General features: G+C 45.7%; 15 non-coding genes and 2 pseudogenes across 15 annotated transcripts; all 17 read right to left on the bottom strand.

Annotated features, from left to right (window-relative positions):
- Nucleotides 1-403: 403 nt before the first annotated feature.
- On the bottom strand, nt 404-594 carry LOC141216455 (U2 spliceosomal RNA). The gene has a single exon (XR_012285488.1). It is a non-coding gene; the product is annotated as a U2 spliceosomal RNA (small nuclear RNA).
- A 1,120-nt stretch (nt 595-1,714) lies between these two features.
- On the bottom strand, nt 1,715-1,905 carry LOC141216454 (U2 spliceosomal RNA). Its single transcript, XR_012285487.1, has one exon. It is a non-coding gene; the product is annotated as a U2 spliceosomal RNA (small nuclear RNA).
- A 1,121-nt stretch (nt 1,906-3,026) lies between these two features.
- On the bottom strand, nt 3,027-3,210 carry LOC141216727 (U2 spliceosomal RNA). The gene has a single exon (XR_012285746.1). It is a non-coding gene; the product is annotated as a U2 spliceosomal RNA (small nuclear RNA).
- A 524-nt stretch (nt 3,211-3,734) lies between these two features.
- On the bottom strand, nt 3,735-3,850 carry LOC141216905 (U2 spliceosomal RNA; annotated as a pseudogene).
- A 1,116-nt stretch (nt 3,851-4,966) lies between these two features.
- Nucleotides 4,967-5,157, bottom strand: LOC141216038 (U2 spliceosomal RNA). Its single transcript, XR_012285083.1, has one exon. It is a non-coding gene; the product is annotated as a U2 spliceosomal RNA (small nuclear RNA).
- Nucleotides 5,158-6,278: 1,121 nt separating this feature from the next.
- On the bottom strand, nt 6,279-6,469 carry LOC141216036 (U2 spliceosomal RNA). The gene has a single exon (XR_012285081.1). It is a non-coding gene; the product is annotated as a U2 spliceosomal RNA (small nuclear RNA).
- Nucleotides 6,470-7,595: 1,126 nt separating this feature from the next.
- Nucleotides 7,596-7,786, bottom strand: LOC141216503 (U2 spliceosomal RNA). Its single transcript, XR_012285533.1, has one exon. It is a non-coding gene; the product is annotated as a U2 spliceosomal RNA (small nuclear RNA).
- Nucleotides 7,787-8,906: 1,120 nt separating this feature from the next.
- LOC141216035 (U2 spliceosomal RNA) lies at nt 8,907-9,097 on the bottom strand. The gene has a single exon (XR_012285080.1). It is a non-coding gene; the product is annotated as a U2 spliceosomal RNA (small nuclear RNA).
- Nucleotides 9,098-10,223: 1,126 nt separating this feature from the next.
- On the bottom strand, nt 10,224-10,406 carry LOC141216723 (U2 spliceosomal RNA). The gene has a single exon (XR_012285745.1). It is a non-coding gene; the product is annotated as a U2 spliceosomal RNA (small nuclear RNA).
- A 524-nt stretch (nt 10,407-10,930) lies between these two features.
- LOC141216919 (U2 spliceosomal RNA) lies at nt 10,931-11,046 on the bottom strand (annotated as a pseudogene).
- Nucleotides 11,047-12,171: 1,125 nt separating this feature from the next.
- On the bottom strand, nt 12,172-12,362 carry LOC141216032 (U2 spliceosomal RNA). Its single transcript, XR_012285079.1, has one exon. It is a non-coding gene; the product is annotated as a U2 spliceosomal RNA (small nuclear RNA).
- A 1,125-nt stretch (nt 12,363-13,487) lies between these two features.
- LOC141216031 (U2 spliceosomal RNA) lies at nt 13,488-13,678 on the bottom strand. Its single transcript, XR_012285078.1, has one exon. It is a non-coding gene; the product is annotated as a U2 spliceosomal RNA (small nuclear RNA).
- Nucleotides 13,679-14,798: 1,120 nt separating this feature from the next.
- Nucleotides 14,799-14,989, bottom strand: LOC141216279 (U2 spliceosomal RNA). Its single transcript, XR_012285319.1, has one exon. It is a non-coding gene; the product is annotated as a U2 spliceosomal RNA (small nuclear RNA).
- A 1,120-nt stretch (nt 14,990-16,109) lies between these two features.
- Nucleotides 16,110-16,300, bottom strand: LOC141216030 (U2 spliceosomal RNA). The gene has a single exon (XR_012285077.1). It is a non-coding gene; the product is annotated as a U2 spliceosomal RNA (small nuclear RNA).
- Nucleotides 16,301-17,419: 1,119 nt separating this feature from the next.
- LOC141216029 (U2 spliceosomal RNA) lies at nt 17,420-17,610 on the bottom strand. The gene has a single exon (XR_012285076.1). It is a non-coding gene; the product is annotated as a U2 spliceosomal RNA (small nuclear RNA).
- A 1,123-nt stretch (nt 17,611-18,733) lies between these two features.
- On the bottom strand, nt 18,734-18,924 carry LOC141216028 (U2 spliceosomal RNA). The gene has a single exon (XR_012285075.1). It is a non-coding gene; the product is annotated as a U2 spliceosomal RNA (small nuclear RNA).
- A 1,119-nt stretch (nt 18,925-20,043) lies between these two features.
- On the bottom strand, nt 20,044-20,234 carry LOC141216027 (U2 spliceosomal RNA). The gene has a single exon (XR_012285074.1). It is a non-coding gene; the product is annotated as a U2 spliceosomal RNA (small nuclear RNA).
- Between the last annotated feature and the right edge of the window lie 734 nt (nt 20,235-20,968).

Below are 20,968 nucleotides of genomic sequence, written 5' to 3'. Positions count from 1 at the left end.
AAGGCTGCTGTTGATAACAAGGGCATTTGCTAAATAGATGGTGTGTGTGCAACAATATACTGAAAGGTCAATTATATTGTGCAGCTTATCTCACCACCTGTAGTTATTTAGGTGAAAGCTCCAAAATGCTTGCCTAATATGTCTGTTTATCCAAAAGGAAGTATAGAGGGAGAGCTAGATAGATAGCATTGCATTACATTACATTACATGGCAATGCAATGCACAGTTGCTGAAGTTGAACCAAAATGAGCTTGTCATCTGGCTTCTGCAACTTTTAACATGAAAAATCCAATGAGGAGAAGAAAAGCAAAGCCAAAGAGTCCATCCCAAAATCCGACAAACAAGCAAAATGAACAAAAAGCATTGAATTCAATTCTTTCTGATTTTAGAAACTGCATTAAAGAAGGGGTGCACCGGTCCTAGAGATACTGCAATACCAGGTCAATGCGTGGAGTGGACAGAGCAAGCTCTTTTTCCATCTCCCTGTTCTAAAAATCCATTTAATATATGGTCCCCAGATAGGGGACGTATCAGATATTAAACTGATAAGAACAGATACTACACTTGATCTTAGCCAAAAGGCCGAGAAGCGATAACCAGAATTGGTTTCTGACTACGGTGCCACCCAAGGATTCTGAAAAGTCCATTTGTGGAGATGGCCACCTGGACTCCCGTTAAGAAGACATGCTGTCAACCTCTAGATCCCTCACATGCCTGCACTTTTCGGCTTGCTGCTGCTGCAATCCACGCGTTTTAGATCTGCATAACTCCACCTCTTTTAGCACAGTACCCTCAACCCCCGGCTGTTCCCACCCGCCTCAACACCGTTGGAAGGGAGGAGAACCAATTAAGGCGGGGGGGGGGTGGAACGAGCAGCTGTCTACCCTTAGCAGGAGGGTTGCTGATTAATTACCTCTCCTGCTGCTGCTGCTGCTGGCTGTCCAGCAGCAGACTGAAGGTGGCTGCTGCTGTGCGCAGGTATATAAAGGCTCAGAGCCTATTATGACACGCGCAGCCAGCGTTCCATTGCCACATTCCGTCTACTGCAGGCGGGATACCTGGATGGCTGAATGTCACTGAGAAGCTCACAGAGACCGCCATAAGCAACAGTTTAAAAGAATGCCACAGACTAATCAACCAAACTTTTTGGGTTGGTTTCTCTTTTATAGTCTGCAGGCATTAAATGAAAGAAGTCAGTGTTCCAGCAGAGGGAGACAACGTTTCAGAAAAGGCATTGTAGCAAACCAAAAAAGAAATTTTAAGCGCAGCAGAGTAACCAGCTCACATACCTGTTAGCTCAGGTGAGTTTAAAAGGCTGCTGTTGATAACAAGGGCATTTGCTAAATAGATGGTGTGTGTGCAACAATATACTGAAAGGTCAATTATATTGTGCAGCTTATCTCACCACCTGTAGTTATTTAGGTGAAAGCTCCAAAATGCTTGCCTAATATGTCTGTTTATCCAAAAGGAAGTATAGAGGGAGAGCTAGATAGATAGCATTGCATTACATTACATTACATGGCAATGCAATGCACAGTTGCTGAAGTTGAACCAAAATGAGCTTGTCATCTGGCTTCTGCAACTTTTAACATGAAAAATCCAATGAGGAGAAGAAAAGCAAAGCCAAAGAGTCCATCCCAAAATCCGACAAACAAGCAAAATGAACAAAAAGCATTGAATTCAATTCTTTCTGATTTTAGAAACTGCATTAAAGAAGGGGTGCACCGGTCCTAGAGATACTGCAATACCAGGTCAATGCGTGGAGTGGACAGAGCAAGCTCTTTTTCCATCTCCCTGTTCTAAAAATCCATTTAATATATGGTCCCCAGATAGGGGACGTATCAGATATTAAACTGATAAGAACAGATACTACACTTGATCTTAGCCAAAAGGCCGAGAAGCGATAACCAGAATTGGTTTCCGACTACGGTGCCACCCAAGGATTCTGAAAAGTCCATTTGTGGAGATGGCCACCTGGACTCCCGTTAAGAAGACATGCTGTCAACCTCTAGATCCCTCACATGCCTGCACTTTTCGGCTTGCTGCTGCTGCAATCCACGCGTTTTAGATCTGCATAACTCCACCTCTTTTAGCACAGTACCCTCAACCCCCGGCTGTTCCCACCCGCCTCAACACCGTTGGAAGGGAGGAGAACCAATTAAGGCGGGGGGGGGGGTGGAACGAGCAGCTGTCTACCCTTAGCAGGAGGGTTGCTGATTAATTACCTCTCCTGCTGCTGCTGCTGCTGGCTGTCCAGCAGCAGACTGAAGGTGGCTGCTGCTGTGCGCAGGTATATAAAGGCTCAGAGCCTATTATGACACGCGCAGCCAGCGTTCCATTGCCACATTCCGTCTACTGCAGGCGGGATACCTGGATGGCTGAATGTCACTGAGAAGCTCACAGAGACCGCCATAAGCAACAGTTTAAAAGAATGCCACAGACTAATCAACCAAACTTTTTGGGTTGGTTTCTCTTTTATAGTCTGCAGGCATTAAATGAAAGAAGTCAGTGTTCCAGCAGAGGGAGACAACGTTTCAGAAAAGGCATTGTAGCAAACCAAAAAAGAAATTTTAAGCGCAGCAGAGTAACCAGCTCACATACCTGTTAGCTCAGGTGAGTTTAAAAGGCTGCTGTTGATAACAAGGGCATTTGCTAAATAGATGGTGTGTGTGCAACAATATACTGAAAGGTCAATTATATTGTGCAGCTTATCTCACCACCTGTAGTTATTTAGGTGAAAGCTCCAAAATGCTTGCCTAATATGTCTGTTTATCCAAAAGGAAGTATAGAGGGAGAGCTAGATAGATAGCATTGCATTACATTACATTACATGGCAATGCAATGCACAGTTGCTGAAGTTGAACCAAAATGAGCTTGTCATCTGGCTTCTGCAACTTTTAACATGAAAAATCCAATGAGGAGAAGAAAAGCAAAGCCAAAGAGTCCATCCCAAAATCCGACAAACAAGCAAAATGAACAAAAAGCATTGAATTCAATTCTTTCTGATTTTAGAAACTGCATTAAAGAAGGGGTGCACCGGTCCTGGAGATACTGCAATACCAGGTCAATGCGTGGAGTGGACAGAGCAAGCTCTTTTTCCATCTCCCTGTTCTAAAAATCCATTTAATATATGGTCCCCAGATAGGGGACGTATCAGATATTAAACTGATAAGAACAGATTTTTTTTGATTGAAGCTGCATCCAAGGCACTGAAAAATGTGACCGAAGTCACACCAAAACAGCGCACGAGGCGAGGATTCATGTGGACCCTTCCCGGAGGAGAGGGTCCCCAATAAACCATCCCCATCCCTCCGAGCCAGAAGGCCACAGCGAGGGTCAGGGATCTCCGATGCTCTCCCTAGCCGAAGCCGGAGAAGAGCCGTTTTCGTGCTCCCAGCTTCCATCTAGGCTGCCACCCTAGTGGAGCTGGAGCCTGTGTTGGTTTCTCAGCCCAAAGCTGACCGGACCTCCGACCGGGTTTATAAAAATTCCCCTTCCTAGCCCGGAGGCCAGGAATAGGGGGGGTTGCTCAGAAAGTATGATTGGCAAAGGTGCGGCGTGCTACGAAGCCAAGTCTTTCTGGGGTTCCCAGTCCCAGTAAGTTTGGACTCCCACCAGGGCGCCTACTCCTGGGGCACATTGCTCCAAAGCCCTCACACTTACCCAGCCTAGTGACTTCGATCCTGGAGGGCCATGTTTTCCATCAGATAACTCTATGAGCCACCTGGCGTACTAACAAGTGCACCAAAGCAGTGTGTAATATGCATCAATTTACTAGGGCAGCCCAAGGACAAAACTGCCTTTTCAAAAGATACTACACTTGATCTTAGCCAAAAGGCCGAGAAGCGATAACCAGAATTGGTTTCCGACTACGGTGCCACCCAAGGATTCTGAAAAGTCCATTTGTGGAGATGGCCACCTGGACTCCCGTTAAGAAGACATGCTGTCAACCTCTAGATCCCTCACATGCCTGCACTTTTCGGCTTGCTGCTGCTGCAATCCACGCGTTTTAGATATGCATAACTCCACCTCTTTTAGCACAGTACCCTCAACCCCCGGCTGTTCCCACCCGCCTCAACACCGTTGGAAGGGAGGAGAACCAATTAAGGCGGGGGGGGGGGGTGGAACGAGCAGCTGTCTACCCTTAGCAGGAGGGTTGCTGATTAATTACCTCTCCTGCTGCTGCTGGCTGTCCAGCAGCAGACTGAAGGTGGCTGCTGCTGTGCGCAGGTATATAAAGGCTCAGAGCCTATTATGACACGCGCAGCCAGCGTTCCATTGCCACATTCCGTCTACTGCAGGCGGGATACCTGGATGGCTGAATGTCACTGAGAAGATCACAGAGACCGCCATAAGCAACAGTTTAAAAGAATGCCACAGACTAATCAACCAAACTTTTTGGGTTGGTTTCTCTTTTATAGTCTGCAGGCATTAAATGAAAGAAGTCAGTGTTCCAGCAGAGGGAGACAACGTTTCAGAAAAGGCATTGTAGCAAACCAAAAAAGAAATTTTAAGCGCAGCAGAGTAACCAGCTCACATACCTGTTAGCTCAGGTGAGTTTAAAAGGCTGCTGTTGATAACAAGGGCATTTGCTAAATAGATGGTGTGTGTGCAACAATATACTGAAAGGTCAATTATATTGTGCAGCTTATCTCACCACCTGTAGTTATTTAGGTGAAAGCTCCAAAATGCTTGCCTAATATGTCTGTTTATCCAAAAGGAAGTATAGAGGGAGAGCTAGATAGATAGCATTGCATTACATTACATTACATGGCAATGCAATGCACAGTTGCTGAAGTTGAACCAAAATGAGCTTGTCATCTGGCTTCTGCAACTTTTAACATGAAAAATCCAATGAGGAGAAGAAAAGCAAAGCCAAAGAGTCCATCCCAAAATCCGACAAACAAGCAAAATGAACAAAAAGCATTGAATTCAATTCTTTCTGATTTTAGAAACTGCATTAAAGAAGGGGTGCACCGGTCCTGGAGATACTGCAATACCAGGTCAATGCGTGGAGTGGACAGAGCAAGCTCTTTTTCCATCTCCCTGTTCTAAAAATCCATTTAATATATGGTCCCCAGATAGGGGACGTATCAGATATTAAACTGATAAGAACAGATACTACACTTGATCTTAGCCAAAAGGCCGAGAAGCGATAACCAGAATTGGTTTCCGACTACGGTGCCACCCAAGGATTCTGAAAAGTCCATTTGTGGAGATGGCCACCTGGACTCCCGTTAAGAAGACATGCTGTCAACCTCTAGATCCCTCACATGCCTGCACTTTTCGGCTTGCTGCTGCTGCAATCCACGCGTTTTAGATCTGCATAACTCCACCTCTTTTAGCACAGTACCCTCAACCCCCGGCTGTTCCCACCCGCCTCAACACCGTTGGAAGGGAGGAGAACCAATTAAGGCGGGGGGGGGGGTGGAACGAGCAGCTGTCTACCCTTAGCAGGAGGGTTGCTGATTAATTACCTCTCCTGCTGCTGCTGCTGCTGGCTGTCCAGCAGCAGACTGAAGGTGGCTGCTGCTGTGCGCAGGTATATAAAGGCTCAGAGCCTATTATGACACGCGCAGCCAGCGTTCCATTGCCACATTCCGTCTACTGCAGGCGGGATACCTGGATGGCTGAATGTCACTGAGAAGCTCACAGAGACCGCCATAAGCAACAGTTTAAAAGAATGCCACAGACTAATCAACCAAACTTTTTGGGTTGGTTTCTCTTTTATAGTCTGCAGGCATTAAATGAAAGAAGTCAGTGTTCCAGCAGAGGGAGACAACGTTTCAGAAAAGGCATTGTAGCAAACCAAAAAAGAAATTTTAAGCGCAGCAGAGTAACCAGCTCACATACCTGTTAGCTCAGGTGAGTTTAAAAGGCTGCTGTTGATAACAAGGGCATTTGCTAAATAGATGGTGTGTGTGCAACAATATACTGAAAGGTCAATTATATTGTGCAGCTTATCTCACCACCTGTAGTTATTTAGGTGAAAGCTCCAAAATGCTTGCCTAATATGTCTGTTTATCCAAAAGGAAGTATAGAGGGAGAGCTAGATAGATAGCATTGCATTACATTACATTACATGGCAATGCAATGCACAGTTGCTGAAGTTGAACCAAAATGAGCTTGTCATCTGGCTTCTGCAACTTTTAACATGAAAAATCCAATGAGGAGAAGAAAAGCAAAGCCAAAGAGTCCATCCCAAAATCCGACAAACAAGCAAAATGAACAAAAAGCATTGAATTCAATTCTTTCTGATTTTAGAAACTGCATTAAAGAAGGGGTGCACCGGTCCTGGAGATACTGCAATACCAGGTCAATGCGTGGAGTGGACAGAGCAAGCTCTTTTTCCATCTCCCTGTTCTAAAAATCCATTTAATATATGGTCCCCAGATAGGGGACGTATCAGATATTAAACTGATAAGAACAGATACTACACTTGATCTTAGCCAAAAGGCCGAGAAGCGATAACCAGAATTGGTTTCCGACTACGGTGCCACCCAAGGATTCTGAAAAGTCCATTTGTGGAGATGGCCACCTGGACTCCCGTTAAGAAGACATGCTGTCAACCTCTAGATCCCTCACATGCCTGCACTTTTCGGCTTGCTGCTGCTGCAATCCACGCGTTTTAGATCTGCATAACTCCACCTCTTTTAGCACAGTACCCTCAACCCCCGGCTGTTCCCACCCGCCTCAACGCCGTTGGAAGGGAGGAGAACCAATTAAGGCGGGGGGGGGGGGGTGGAACGAGCAGCTGTCTACCCTTAGCAGGAGGGTTGCTGATTAATTACCTCTCCTGCTGCTGCTGCTGCTGCTGGCTGTCCAGCAGCAGACTGAAGGTGGCTGCTGCTGTGCGCAGGTATATAAAGGCTCAGAGCCTATTATGACACGCGCAGCCAGCGTTCCATTGCCACATTCCGTCTACTGCAGGCGGGATACCTGGATGGCTGAATGTCACTGAGAAGCTCACAGAGACTGCCATAAGCAACAGTTTAAAAGAATGCCACAGACTAATCAACCAAACTTTTTGGGTTGGTTTCTCTTTTATAGTCTGCAGGCATTAAATGAAAGAAGTCAGTGTTCCAGCAGAGGGAGACAACGTTTCAGAAAAGGCATTGTAGCAAACCAAAAAAGAAATTTTAAGCGCAGCAGAGTAACCAGCTCACATACCTGTTAGCTCAGGTGAGTTTAAAAGGCTGCTGTTGATAACAAGGGCATTTGCTAAATAGATGGTGTGTGTGCAACAATATACTGAAAGGTCAATTATATTGTGCAGCTTATCTCACCACCTGTAGTTATTTAGGTGAAAGCTCCAAAATGCTTGCCTAATATGTCTGTTTATCCAAAAGGAAGTATAGAGGGAGAGCTAGATAGATAGCATTGCATTACATTACATTACATGGCAATGCAATGCACAGTTGCTGAAGTTGAACCAAAATGAGCTTGTCATCTGGCTTCTGCAACTTTTAACATGAAAAATCCAATGAGGAGAAGAAAAGCAAAGCCAAAGAGTCCATCCCAAAATCCGACAAACAAGCAAAATGAACAAAAAGCATTGAATTCAATTCTTTCTGATTTTAGAAACTGCATTAAAGAAGGGGTGCACCGGTCCTGGAGATACTGCAATACCCGGTCAATGCGTGGAGTGGACAGAGCAAGCTCTTTTTCCATCTCCCTGTTCTAAAAATCCATTTAATATATGGTCCCCAGATAGGGGACGTATCAGATATTAAACTGATAAGAACAGATACTACACTTGATCTTAGCCAAAAGGCCGAGAAGCGATAACCAGAATTGGTTTCCGACTACGGTGCCACCCAAGGATTCTGAAAAGTCCATTTGTGGAGATGGCCACCTGGACTCCCGTTAAGAAGACATGCTGTCAACCTCTAGATCCCTCACATGCCTGCACTTTTCGGCTTGCTGCTGCTGCAATCCACGCGTTTTAGATCTGCATAACTCCACCTCTTTTAGCACAGTACCCTCAACCCCCGGCTGTTCCCACCCGCCTCAACACCGTTGGAAGGGAGGAGAACCAATTAAGGCGGGGGGGGGGTGGAACGAGCAGCTGTCTACCCTTAGCAGGAGGGTTGCTGATTAATTACCTCTCCTGCTGCTGCTGCTGCTGGCTGTCCAGCAGCAGACTGAAGGTGGCTGCTGCTGTGCGCAGGTATATAAAGGCTCAGAGCCTATTATGACACGCGCAGCCAGCGTTCCATTGCCACATTCCGTCTACTGCAGGCGGGATACCTGGATGGCTGAATGTCACTGAGAAGCTCACAGAGACCGCCATAAGCAACAGTTTAAAAGAATGCCACAGACTAATCAACCAAACTTTTTGGGTTGGTTTCTCTTTTATAGTCTGCAGGCATTAAATGAAAGAAGTCAGTGTTCCAGCAGAGGGAGACAACGTTTCAGAAAAGGCATTGTAGCAAACCAAAAAAGAAATTTTAAGCGCAGCAGAGTAACCAGCTCACATACCTGTTAGCTCAGGTGAGTTTAAAAGGCTGCTGTTGATAACAAGGGCATTTGCTAAATAGATGGTGTGTGTGCAACAATATACTGAAAGGTCAATTATATTGTGCAGCTTATCTCACCACCTGTAGTTATTTAGGTGAAAGCTCCAAAATGCTTGCCTAATATGTCTGTTTATCCAAAAGGAAGTATAGAGGGAGAGCTAGATAGATAGCATTGCATTACATTACATTACATGGCAATGCAATGCACAGTTGCTGAAGTTGAACCAAAATGAGCTTGTCATCTGGCTTCTGCAACTTTTAACATGAAAAATCCAATGAGGAGAAGAAAAGCAAAGCCAAAGAGTCCATCCCAAAATCCGACAAACAAGCAAAATGAACAAAAAGCATTGAATTCAATTCTTTCTGATTTTAGAAACTGCATTAAAGAAGGGGTGCACCGGTCCTGGAGATACTGCAATACCAGGTCAATGCGTGGAGTGGACAGAGCAAGCTCTTTTTCCATCTCCCTGTTCTAAAAATCCATTTAATATATGGTCCCCAGATAGGGGACGTATCAGATATTAAACTGATAAGAACAGATACTACACTTGATCTTAGCCAAAAGGCCGAGAAGCGATAACCAGAATTGGTTTCCGACTACGGTGCCACCCAAGGATTCTGAAAAGTCCATTTGTGGAGATGGCCACCTGGACTCCCGTTAAGAAGACATGCTGTCAACCTCTAGATCCCTCACATGCCTGCACTTTTCGGCTTGCTGCTGCTGCAATCCACGCGTTTTAAATCTGCATAACTCCACCTCTTTTAGCACAGTACCCTCAACCCCCGGCTGTTCCCACTCGCCTCAACACCGTTGGAAGGGAGGAGAACCAATTAAGGCGGGGAAGGGGGGGGGGGGGTAGGAGCAGCTGTCTACCCTTAGCAGAAGGGTTGCTGATTAATTACCTCTCCTGCTGCTGCTGCTGCTGGCTGTCCAGCAGCAGACTGAAGGTGGCTGCTGCTGTGCGCAGGTATATAAAGGCTCAGAGCCTATTATGACACGCGCAGCCAGCGTTCCGTTGCCACATTCCGTCTACTGCAGGCGGGATACCTGGATGGCTGAATGTCACTGAGAAGCTCACAGAGACCGCCATAAGCAACAGTTTAAAAGAATGCCACAGACTAATCAACCAAACTTTTTGGGTTGGTTTCTCTTTTATAGTCTGCAGGCATTAAATGAAAGAAGTCAGTGTTCCAGCAGAGGGAGACAACGTTTCAGAAAAGGCATTGTAGCAAACCAAAAAAGAAATTTTAAGCGCAGCAGAGTAACCAGCTCACATACCTGTTAGCTCAGGTGAGTTTAAAAGGCTGCTGTTGATAACAAGGGCATTTGCTAAATAGATGGTGTGTGTGCAACAATATACTGAAAGGTCAATTATATTGTGCAGCTTATCTCACCACCTGTAGTTATTTAGGTGAAAGCTCCAAAATGCTTGCCTAATATGTCTGTTTATCCAAAAGGAAGTATAGAGGGAGAGCTAGATAGATAGCATTGCATTACATTACATTACATGGCAATGCAATGCACAGTTGCTGAAGTTGAACCAAAATGAGCTTGTCATCTGGCTTCTGCAACTTTTAACATGAAAAATCCAATGAGGAGAAGAAAAGCAAAGCCAAAGAGTCCATCCCAAAATCCGACAAACAAGCAAAATGAACAAAAAGCATTGAATTCAATTCTTTCTGATTTTAGAAACTGCATTAAAGAAGGGGTGCACCGGTCCTGGAGATACTGCAATACCAGGTCAATGCGTGGAGTGGACAGAGCAAGCTCTTTTTCCATCTCCCTGTTCTAAAAATCCATTTAATATATGGTCCCCAGATAGGGGACGTATCAGATATTAAACTGATAAGAACAGATTTTTTTGATTGAAGCTGCATCCAAGGCACTGAAAAATGTGACCGAAGTCACACCAAAACAGCGCACGAGGCGAGGATTCATGTGGACCCTTCCCGGAGGAGAGGGTCCCCAATAAACCATCCCCATCCCTCCGAGCCAGAAGGCCACAGCGAGGGTCAGGGATCTCCGATGCTCTCCCTAGCCGAAGCCGGAGAAGAGCCGTTTTCGTGCTCCCAGCTTCCATCTAGGCTGCCACCCTAGTGGAGCTGGAGTCTGTGTTGGTTTCTCAGCCCAAAGCTGACCGGACCTCCGACCGGGTTTATAAAAATTCCCCTTCCTAGCCCGGAGGCCAGGAATAGGGGGGGTTGCTCAGAAAGTATGATTGGCAAAGGTGCGGCGTGCTACGAAGCCAAGTCTTTCTGGGGTTCCCAGTCCCAGTAAGCTTTGACTCCCACCAGGGCGCCTACTCCTGGGGCACATTGCTCCAAAGCCCTCACACTTACCCAGCCTAGTGACTTCGATCCTGGAGGGCCATGTTTTCCATCAGATAACTCTATGAGCCACCTGGCGTACTAACAAGTGCACCAAACCAGTGTGTAATATGCATCAATTTACTAGGGCAGCCCAAGGACAAAACTGCCTTTTCAAAAGATACTACACTTGATCTTAGCCAAAAGGCCGAGAAGCGATAACCAGAATTGGTTTCCGACTACGGTGCCACCCAAGGATTCTGAAAAGTCCATTTGTGGAGATGGCCACCTGGACTCCCGTTAAGAAGACATGCTGTCAACCTCTAGATCCCTCACATGCCTGCACTTTTCGGCTTGCTGCTGCTGCAATCCACGCGTTTTAGATCTGCATAACTCCACCTCTTTTAGCACAGTACCCTCAACCCCCGGCTGTTCCCACCCGCCTCAACACCGTTGGAAGGGAGGAGAACCAATTAAGGCGGGGGGGGGGGGGGGTGGAACGAGCAGCTGTCTACCCTTAGCAGGAGGGTTGCTGATTAATTACCTCTCCTGCTGCTGCTGCTGCTGGCTGTCCAGCAGCAGACTGAAGGTGGCTGCTGCTGTGCGCAGGTATATAAAGGCTCAGAGCCTATTATGACACGCGCAGCCAGCGTTCCATTGCCACATTCCGTCTACTGCAGGCGGGATACCTGGATGGCTGAATGTCACTGAGAAGCTCACAGAGACCGCCATAAGCAACAGTTTAAAAGAATGCCACAGACTAATCAACCAAACTTTTTGGGTTGGTTTCTCTTTTATAGTCTGCAGGCATTAAATGAAAGAAGTCAGTGTTCCAGCAGAGGGAGACAACGTTTCAGAAAAGGCATTGTAGCAAACCAAAAAAGAAATTTTAAGCGCAGCAGAGTAACCAGCTCACATACCTGTTAGCTCAGGTGAGTTTAAAAGGCTGCTGTTGATAACAAGGGCATTTGCTAAATAGATGGTGTGTGTGCAACAATATACTGAAAGGTCAATTATATTGTGCAGCTTATCTCACCACCTGTAGTTATTTAGGTGAAAGCTCCAAAATGCTTGCCTAATATGTCTGTTTATCCAAAAGGAAGTATAGAGGGAGAGCTAGATAGATAGCATTGCATTACATTACATTACATGGCAATGCAATGCACAGTTGCTGAAGTTGAACCAAAATGAGCTTGTCATCTGGCTTCTGCAACTTTTAACATGAAAAATCCAATGAGGAGAAGAAAAGCAAAGCCAAAGAGTCCATCCCAAAATCCGACAAACAAGCAAAATGAACAAAAAGCATTGAATTCAATTCTTTCTGATTTTAGAAACTGCATTAAAGAAGGGGTGCACCGGTCCTGGAGATACTGCAATACCAGGTCAATGCGTGGAGTGGACAGAGCAAGCTCTTTTTCCATCTCCCTGTTCTAAAAATCCATTTAATATATGGTCCCCAGATAGGGGACGTATCAGATATTAAACTGATAAGAACAGATACTACACTTGATCTTAGCCAAAAGGCCGAGAAGCGATAACCAGAATTGGTTTCCGACTACGGTGCCACCCAAGGATTCTGAAAAGTCCATTTGTGGAGATGGCCACCTGGACTCCCGTTAAGAAGACATGCTGTCAACCTCTAGATCCCTCACATGCCTGCACTTTTCGGCTTGCTGCTGCTGCAATCCACGCGTTTTAGATCTGCATAACTCCACCTCTTTTAGCACAGTACCCTCAACCCCCGGCTGTTCCCACCCGCCTCAACACCGTTGGAAGGGAGGAGAACCAATTAAGGCGGGGGGGGGGGGGGGTGGAACGAGCAGCTGTCTACCCTTAGCAGGAGGGTTGCTGATTAATTACCTCTCCTGCTGCTGCTGCTGCTGGCTGTCCAGCAGCAGACTGAAGGTGGCTGCTGCTGTGCGCAGGTATATAAAGGCTCAGAGCCTATTATGACACGCGCAGCCAGCGTTCCATTGCCACATTCCGTCTACTGCAGGCGGGATACCTGGATGGCTGAATGTCACTGAGAAGCTCACAGAGACCGCCATAAGCAACAGTTTAAAAGAATGCCACAGACTAATCAACCAAACTTTTTGGGTTGGTTTCTCTTTTATAGTCTGCAGGCATTAAATGAAAGAAGTCAGTGTTCCAGCAGAGGGAGACAACGTTTCAGAAAAGGCATTGTAGCAAACCAAAAAAGAAATTTTAAGCGCAGCAGAGTAACCAGCTCACATACCTGTTAGCTCAGGTGAGTTTAAAAGGCTGCTGTTGATAACAAGGGCATTTGCTAAATAGATGGTGTGTGTGCAACAATATACTGAAAGGTCAATTATATTGTGCAGCTTATCTCACCACCTGTAGTTATTTAGGTGAAAGCTCCAAAATGCTTGCCTAATATGTCTGTTTATCCAAAAGGAAGTATAGAGGGAGAGCTAGATAGATAGCATTGCATTACATTACATTACATGGCAATGCAATGCACAGTTGCTGAAGTTGAACCAAAATGAGCTTGTCATCTGGCTTCTGCAACTTTTAACATGAAAAATCCAATGAGGAGAAGAAAAGCAAAGCCAAAGTGTCCATCCCAAAATCCGACAAACAAGCAAAATGAACAAAAAGCATTGAATTCAATTCTTTCTGATTTTAGAAACTGCATTAAAGAAGGGGTGCACCGGTCCTGGAGATACTGCAATACCAGGTCAATGCGTGGAGTGGACAGAGCAAGCTCTTTTTCCATCTCCCTGTTCTAAAAATCCATTTAATATATGGTCCCCAGATAGGGGACGTATCAGATATTAAACTGATAAGAACAGATACTACACTTGATCTTAGCCAAAAGGCCGAGAAGCGATAACCAGAATTGGTTTCCGACTACGGTGCCACCCAAGGATTCTGAAAAGTCCATTTGTGGAGATGGCCACCTGGACTCCCGTTAAGAAGACATGCTGTCAACCTCTAGATCCCTCACATGCCTGCACTTTTCGGCTTGCTGCTGCTGCAATCCACGCGTTTTAGATCTGCATAACTCCACCTCTTTTAGCACAGTACCCTCAACCCCCGGCTGTTCCCACCCGCCTCAACACCGTTGGAAGGGAGGAGAACCAATTAAGGCGGGGGGGGGGTGGAACGAGCAGCTGTCTACCCTTAGCAGGAGGGTTGCTGATTAATTACCTCTCCTGCTGCTGCTGCTGCTGGCTGTCCAGCAGCAGACTGAAGGTGGCTGCTGCTGTGCGCAGGTATATAAAGGCTCAGAGCCTATTATGACACGCGCAGCCAGCGTTCCATTGCCACATTCCGTCTACTGCAGGCGGGATACCTGGATGGCTGAATGTCACTGAGAAGCTCACAGAGACCGCCATAAGCAACAGTTTAAAAGAATGCCACAGACTAATCAACCAAACTTTTTGGGTTGTTTTCTCTTTTATAGTCTGCAGGCATTAAATGAAAGAAGTCAGTGTTCCAGCAGAGGGAGACAACGTTTCAGAAAAGGCATTGTAGCAAACCAAAAAAGAAATTTTAAGCGCAGCAGAGTAACCAGCTCACATACCTGTTAGCTCAGGTGAGTTTAAAAGGCTGCTGTTGATAACAAGGGCATTTGCTAAATAGATGGTGTGTGTGCAACAATATACTGAAAGGTCAATTATATTGTGCAGCTTATCTCACCACCTGTAGTTATTTAGGTGAAAGCTCCAAAATGCTTGCCTAATATGTCTGTTTATCCAAAAGGAAGTATAGAGGGAGAGCTAGATAGATAGCATTGCATTACATTACATTACATGGCAATGCAATGCACAGTTGCTGAAGTTGAACCAAAATGAGCTTGTCATCTGGCTTCTGCAACTTTTAACATGAAAAATCCAATGAGGAGAAGAAAAGCAAAGCCAAAGAGTCCATCCCAAAATCCGACAAACAAGCAAAATGAACAAAAAGCATTGAATTCAATTCTTTCTGATTTTAGAAACTGCATTAAAGAAGGGGTGCACCGGTCCTGGAGATACTGCAATACCAGGTCAATGCGTGGAGTGGACAGAGCAAGCTCTTTTTCCATCTCCCTGTTCTAAAAATCCATTTAATATATGGTCCCCAGATAGGGGACGTATCAGATATTAAACTGATAAGAACAGATACTACACTTGATCTTAGCCAAAAGGCCAAGAAGCGATAACCAGAATTGGTTTCCGACTACGGTGCCACCCAAGGATTCTGAAAAGTCCATTTGTGGAGATGGCCACCTGGACTCCCGTTAAGAAGACATGCTGTCAACCTCTAGATCCCTCACATGCCTGCACTTTTCGGCTTGCTGCTGCTGCAATCCACGCGTTTTAGATCTGCATAACTCCACCTCTTTTAGCACAGTACCCTCAACCCCCGGCTGTTCCCACCCGCCTCAACGCCGTTGGAAGGGAGGAGAACCAATTAAGGCGGGGGGGGGGTGGAACGAGCAGCTGTCTACCCTTAGCAGGAGGGTTGCTGATTAATTACCTCTCCTGCTGCTGCTGCTGCTGGCTGTCCAGCAGCAGACTGAAGGTGGCTGCTGCTGTGCGCAGGTATATAAAGGCTCAGAGCCTATTATGACACGCGCAGCCAGCGTTCCATTGCCACATTCCGTCTACTGCAGGCGGGATACCTGGATGGCTGAATGTCACTGAGAAGCTCACAGACACCGCCATAAGCAACAGTTTAAAAGAATGCCACAGACTAATCAACCAAACTTTTTGGGTTGGTTTCTCTTTTATAGTCTGCAGGCATTAAATGAAAGAAGTCAGTGTTCCAGCAGAGGGAGACAACGTTTCAGAAAAGGCATTGTAGCAAACCAAAAAAGAAATTTTAAGCGCAGCAGAGTAACCAGCTCACATACCTGTTAGCTCAGGTGAGTTTAAAAGGCTGCTGTTGATAACAAGGGCATTTGCTAAATAGATGGTGTGTGTGCAACAATATACTGAAAGGTTAATTATATTGTGCAGCTTATCTCACCACCTGTAGTTATTTAGGTGAAAGCTCCAAAATGCTTGCCTAATATGTCTGTTTATCCAAAAGGAAGTATAGAGGGAGAGCTAGATAGATAGCATTGCATTACATTACATTACATGGCAATGCAATGCACAGTTGCTGAAGTTGAACCAAAATGAGCTTGTCATCTGGCTTCTGCAACTTTTAACATGAAAAATCCAATGAGGAGAAGAAAAGCAAAGCCAAAGAGTCCATCCCAAAATCCGACAAACAAGCAAAATGAACAAAAAGCATTGAATTCAATTCTTTCTGATTTTAGAAACTGCATTAAAGAAGGGGTGCACCGGTCCTGGAGATACTGCAATACCAGGTCAATGCGTGGAGTGGACAGAGCAAGCTCTTTTTCCATCTCCCTGTTCTAAAAATCCATTTAATATATGGTCCCCAGATAGGGGACGTATCAGATATTAAACTGATAAGAACAGATACTACACTTGATCTTAGCCAAAAGGCCGAGAAGCGATAACCAGAATTGGTTTCCGACTACGGTGCCACCCAAGGATTCTGAAAAGTCCATTTGTGGAGATGGCCACCTGGACTCCCGTTAAGAAGACATGCTGTCAACCTCTAGATCCCTCACATGCCTGCACTTTTCGGCTTGCTGCTGCTGCAATCCACGCGTTTTAGATCTGCATAACTCCACCTCTTTTAGCACAGTACCCTCAACCCCCGGCTGTTCCCACCCGCCTCAACACCGTTGGAAGGGAGGAGAACCAATTAAGGCGGGGGGGGGTGGAACGAGCAGCTGTCTACCCTTAGCAGGAGGGTTGCTGATTAATTACCTCTCCTGCTGCTGCTGCTGCTGGCTGTCCAGCAGCAGACTGAAGGTGGCTGCTGCTGTGCGCAGGTATATAAAGGCTCAGAGCCTATTATGACACGCGCAGCCAGCGTTCCATTGCCACATTCCGTCTACTGCAGGCGGGATACCTGGATGGCTGAATGTCACTGAGAAGCTCACAGAGACCGCCATAAGCAACAGTTTAAAAGAATGCCACAGACTAATCAACCAAACTTTTTGGGTTGGTTTCTCTTTTATAGTCTGCAGGCATTAAATGAAAGAAGTCAGTGTTCCAGCAGAGGGAGACAACGTTTCAGAAAAGGCATTGTAGCAAACCAAAAAAGAAATTTTAAGCGCAGCAGAGTAACCAGCTCACATACCTGTTAGCTCAGGTGAGTTTAAAAGGCTGCTGTTGATAACAAGGGCATTTGCTAAATAGATGGTGTGTGTGCAACAATATACTGAAAGGTCAATTATATTGTGCAGCTTATCTCACCACCTGTAGTTATTTAGGTGAAAGCTCCAAAATGCTTGCCTAATATGTCTGTTTATCCAAAAGGAAGTATAGAGGGAGAGCTAGATAGATAGCATTGCATTACATTACATTACATGGCAATGCAATGCACAGTTGCTGAAGTTGAACCAAAATGAGCTTGTCATCTGGCTTCTGCAACTTTTAACATGAAAAATCCAATGAGGAGAAGAAAAGCAAAGCCAAAGAGTCCATCCCAAAATCCGACAAACAAGCAAAATGAACAAAAAGCATTGAATTCAATTCTTTCTGATTTTAGAAACTGCATTAAAGAAGGGGTGCACCGGTCCTGGAGATACTGCAATACCAGGTCAATGCGTGGAGTGGACAGAGCAAGCTCTTTTTCCATCTCCCTGTTCTAAAAATCCATTTAATATATGGTCCCCAGATAGGGGACGTATCAGATATTAAACTGATAAGAACAGATACTACACTTGATCTTAGCCAAAAGGCCGAGAAGCGATAACCAGAATTGGTTTCCGACTACGGTGCCACCCAAGGATTCTGAAAAGTCCATTTGTGGAGATGGCCACCTGGACTCCCGTTAAGAAGACATGCTGTCAACCTCTAGATCCCTCACATGCCTGCACTTTTCGGCTTGCTGCTGCTGCAATCCACGCGTTTTAGATCTGCATAACTCCACCTCTTTTAGCACAGTACCCTCAACCCCCGGCTGTTCCCACCCGCCTCAACACCGTTGGAAGGGAGGAGAACCAATTAAGGCGGGGGGGGGGGGGTGGAACGAGCAGCTGTCTACCCTTAGCAGGAGGGTTGCTGATTAATTACCTCTCCTGCTGCTGCTGCTGCTGGCTGTCCAGCAGCAGACTGAAGGTGGCTGCTGCTGTGCGCAGGTATATAAAGGCTCAGAGCCTATTATGACACGCGCAGCCAGCGTTCCATTGCCACATTCCGTCTACTGCAGGCGGGATACCTGGATGGCTGAATGTCACTGAGAAGCTCACAGAGACCGCCATAAGCAACAGTTTAAAAGAATGCCACAGACTAATCAACCAAACTTTTTCGGTTGGTTTCTCTTTTATAGTCTGCAGGCATTAAATGAAAGAAGTCAGTGTTCCAGCAGAGGGAGACAACGTTTCAGAAAAGGCATTGTAGCAAACCAAAAAAGAAATTTTAAGCGCAGCAGAGTAACCAGCTCACATACCTGTTAGCTCAGGTGAGTTTAAAAGGCTGCTGTTGATAACAAGGGCATTTGCTAAATAGATGGTGTGTGTGCAACAATATACTGAAAGGTCAATTATATTGTGCAGCTTATCTCACCACCTGTAGTTATTTAGGTGAAAGCTCCAAAATGCTTGCCTAATATGTCTGTTTATCCAAAAGGAAGTATAGAGGGAGAGCTAGATAGATAGCATTGCATTACATTACATTACATGGCAATGCAATGCACAGTTGCTGAAGTTGAACCAAAATGAGCTTGTCATCTGGCTTCTGCAACTTTTAACATGAAAAATCCAATGAGGAGAAGAAAAGCAAAGCCAAAGAGTCCATCCCAAAATCCGACAAACAAGCAAAATGAACAAAAAGCATTGAATTCAATTCTTTCTGATTTTAGAAACTGCATTAAAGAAGGGGTGCACCGGTCCTGGAGATACTGCAATACCAGGTCAATGCGTGGAGTGGACAGAGCAAGCTCTTTTTCCATCTCCCTGTTCTAAAAATCCATTTAATATATGGTCCCCAGATAGGGGACGTATCAGATATTAAACTGATAAGAACAGATACTACACTTGATCTTAGCCAAAAGGCCGAGAAGCGATAACCAGAATTGGTTTCCGACTACGGTGCCACCCAAGGATTCTGAAAAGTCCATTTGTGGAGATGGCCACCTGGACTCCCGTTAAGAAGACATGCTGTCAACCTCTAGATCCCTCACATGCCTGCACTTTTCGGCTTGCTGCTGCTGCAATCCACGCGTTTTAGATCTGCATAACTCCACCTCTTTTAGCACAGTACCCTCAACCCCCGGCTGTTCCCACCCGCCTCAACACCGTTGGAAGGGAGGAGAACCAATTAAGGCGGGGGGGGGTGGAACGAGCAGCTGTCTACCCTTAGCAGGAGGGTTGCTGATTAATTACCTCTCCTGCTGCTGCTGCTGCTGGCTGTCCAGCAGCAGACTGAAGGTGGCTGCTGCTGTGCGCAGGTATATAAAGGCTCAGAGCCTATTATGACACGCGCAGCCAGCGTTCCATTGCCACATTCCGTCTACTGCAGGCGGGATACCTGGATGGCTGAATGTCACTGAGAAGCTCACAGAGACCGCCATAAGCAACAGTTTAAAAGAATGCCACAGACTAATCAACCAAACTTTTTGGGTTGGTTTCTCTTTTATAGTCTGCAGGCATTAAATGAAAGAAGTCAGTGTTCCAGCAGAGGGAGACAACGTTTCAGAAAAGGCATTGTAGCAAACCAAAAAAGAAATTTTAAGCGCAGCAGAGTAACCAGCTCACATACCTGTTAGCTCAGGTGAGTTTAAAAGGCTGCTGTTGATAACAAGGGCATTTGCTAAATAGATGGTGTGTGTGCAACAATATACTGAAAGGTCAATTATATTGTGCAGCTTATCTCACCACCTGTAGTTATTTAGGTGAAAGCTCCAAAATGCTTGCCTAATATGTCTGTTTATCCAAAAGGAAGTATAGAGGGAGAGCTAGATAGATAGCATTGCATTACATTACATTACATGGCAATGCAATGCACAGTTGCTGAAGTTGAACCAAAATGAGCTTGTCATCTGGCTTCTGCAACTTTTAACATGAAAAATCCAATGAGGAGAAGAAAAGCAAAGCCAAAGAGTCCATCCCAAAATCCGACAAACAAGCAAAATGAACAAAAAGCATTGAATTCAATTCTTTCTGATTTTAGAAACTGCATTAAAGAAGGGGTGCACCGGTCCTGGAGATACTGCAATACCAGGTCAATGCGTGGAGTGGACAGAGCAAGCTCTTTTTCCATCTCCCTGTTCTAAAAATCCATTTAATATATGGTCCCCAGATAGGGGACGTATCAGATATTAAACTGATAAGAACAGATACTACACTTGATCTTAGCCAAAAGGCCGAGAAGCGATAACCAGAATTGGTTTCCGACTACGGTGCCACCCAAGGATTCTGAAAAGTCCATTTGTGGAGATGGCCACCTGGACTCCCGTTAAGAAGACATGCTGTCAACCTCTAGATCCCTCACATGCCTGCACTTTTCGGCTTGCTGCTGCTGCAATCCACGCGTTTTAGATCTGCATAACTCCACCTCTTTTAGCACAGTACCCTCAACCCCCGGCTGTTCCCACCCGCCTCAACACCGTTGGAAGGGAGGAGAACGAATTAAGGCGGGGGGGGGGTGGAACGAGCAGCTGTCTACCCTTAGCAGGAGGGTTGCTGATTAATTACCTCTCCTGCTGCTGCTGCTGCTGGCTGTCCAGCAGCAGACTGAAGGTGGCTGCTGCTGTGCGCAGGTATATAAAGGCTCAGAGCCTATTATGACACGCGCAGCCAGCGTTCAATTGCCACATTCCGTCTACTGCAGGCGGGATACCTGGATGGCTGAATGTCACTGAGAAGCTCACAGAGACCGCCATAAGCAACAGTTTAAAAGAATGCCACAGACTAATCAACCAAACTTTTTGGGTTGGTTTCTCTTTTATAGTCTGCAGGCATTAAATGAAAGAAGTCAGTGTTCCAGCAGAGGGAGACAACGTTTCAGAAAAGGCATTGTAGCAAACCAAAAAAGAAATTTTAAGCGCAGCAGAGTAACCAGCTCACATACCTGTTAGCTCAGGTGAGTTTAAAAGGCTGCTGTTGATAA

The sequence above is a fragment of the Phyllobates terribilis genome, unplaced genomic scaffold, assembly GCF_046119375.1.
Source record: "Phyllobates terribilis strain yellow unplaced genomic scaffold, ASM4611937v1 Scaffold_236__1_contigs__length_3049075, whole genome shotgun sequence".
In the NCBI taxonomy this organism is placed as follows: Eukaryota; Metazoa; Chordata; class Amphibia; order Anura; family Dendrobatidae; genus Phyllobates; species Phyllobates terribilis.
This window is presented reverse-complemented; position numbering and strand designations above follow the sequence as displayed.